Raw genomic sequence first — 2,110 nt, 5'->3', positions numbered from 1 at the left:
CTCCTCAGAGAGGAGCAGAAGATCTCAGAAGTAATTTTGATATTTATATCTCTACCAACATTGTTTTCATGACAACACATGTATCATCTAAGAAACAGAAGCTTTCTCTATTGCATCCTTCACTTCCTTTTGAGCCCTCACCATCATCACCTTTAATGTTCATATTTCTACCAACCACGTCTTCAAGGCAGTCTTTTCATCATGCACCTCAACATTCTTCCAGTTTCTAGCCATTACCGAATTTCAAAGCTGCTTCTACATCTTTAGGAATTTGTTACAGAAGCGCTTTACTTCCCACTACCAGAATCTATTACTACCAGAAACTATTATGGAACCATCATAATAAATTACTACAAACTGGGGGGCTTAAAACAACAGAATTTTATTCATCCACAGTTCTGGAGGCCAGAAGTACAAAATCAAGTTGTTAGCAGGGTTGGGTCCTTTTGGGGACTTTTAGGGTGAATCCATCCTACGTCTTCCGGGAGCTTCTGGAAATCTTTGGCAGTCCTGGGCTTTTGGCTTCCCTCAAATGACTACCTCTAACATGGCTTTTTCTTCTGTGTGTTTCAGTGTCTCACATCTGCCTTTTGTAAGGACACGTGTCATTGGATTTAGGGCCCATCCTTACTTAGTTACATCTGCTAAGCCACTATTTCCAAATGAGGTCATCGTCACAGGTCCCAGGGTTTAGAACATGGGTTTAGCTTTGAGAGCTTTCAGTGTCTCACATCTGCCTTTTGTAAGGACACGTGTCATTGGATTTAGGGCCCATCCTTAACTTAGTTACATCTGCTAAGCCACTATTTCCAAATGAGGTCATCGTCACAGGTCCCAGGGTTTAGAACATGGGTTTAGCTTTGAGAGCCGGTATTCAAGCCACTACTTATATCTGTTTCTCTCTCTGTGTAACTAATATATTTTGTTAGAACTTCTTATTCTCTTTCATTTGCAGCTACTTAACTCTGCTAAGAAACAGCCATAGACAATATCTAAATAAATTTGCTTGGCTTATTCTAATAAAACTTTATTTACAAAAGAGGTAGTAGGCTGGATTTGTCTTATATGCAATGGTTTGTCATTTCCTATTTTAGAGTATCAGGACTACTTGGTCTTTGGAGATTTGGTACAAATTTTCTGTGAAATCATGTGTGGTTTCTTAGTAAATTTTGTCACTTATAGAAGGTATTTGTTTAGATTGTCTATCTCTAATGGAGTTAAATGCCTTAGTCTGTATTTCATTAGGAAATTATCCATTTAAATCTGGTGTTCAAGTGTATGTGCATAGAGGTTTTTAAAATAGTTTCTTAAAGTTTTTTAAATATTTTCTTCTATATCAGTGGTTATTTTCCCTTGATTATTTATTTTGTGTTTTTGTGCCTTATTTATTTTTCAGGAAATGAATCAACTTAGTTAGTGGTTTGTACATTTTGTAGTATTTTTCACAAATCAGGATTATTATTTATTCATTACGTCTTCTGGTTTTTGTTCTCTATCACTTTAAATTTTTGTCTTATTATTTCCCTATTTGTTGCTTCTTTTGGTTTGCTTGTTGTTATTTTTCTAGGTTTTGGGATTAAGAGCTTAATTCATTCTTTAGTTTTTACTTATAAAAGTGTATAGTGGTATCAAATTTCGTCTGATCAACACTTTTAATATATTATATATATTTGGACATAATGCTTTTCTATTACCATTTTTGTTAGAAATTAAATAATTTTAATTTGTGTATCTCTTTTCATATAGGCATCCTTTAATAGACGGTGGCAATTGAAATTTATAAGCAAAAATTATAAACATGCATTGTGGAGCTTATAAAATATTTGGAAGTAAATTATATAACAATAGTAGCACAATGGATGAGGGGATGCAAATAAAATTATAATATTGAAGGGCTTTTGCATTGTTCTAGTGATATAATATTAATTCAAGGCGGATTGTTGTAATTTGAATCTCTAGAGCACTTATTTAAAAATAAATGCAGGTATAGCTAACCAAAAAGAGAGTATGTGAAAAGGAATGCTGAAAGAAAAAAGCACTTGATTAACCAGAACAAGGCAGGAAAGGAGTAGAAAACAAATGAAAGGTGGAACAAATCAAACACAAACTG

This window comes from Galeopterus variegatus, unplaced genomic scaffold, assembly GCF_000696425.1.
Source record: "Galeopterus variegatus unplaced genomic scaffold, G_variegatus-3.0.2 Scaffold7713, whole genome shotgun sequence".
NCBI classification, from domain to species: Eukaryota; Metazoa; Chordata; class Mammalia; order Dermoptera; family Cynocephalidae; genus Galeopterus; species Galeopterus variegatus.
This window is presented reverse-complemented; position numbering follows the sequence as displayed.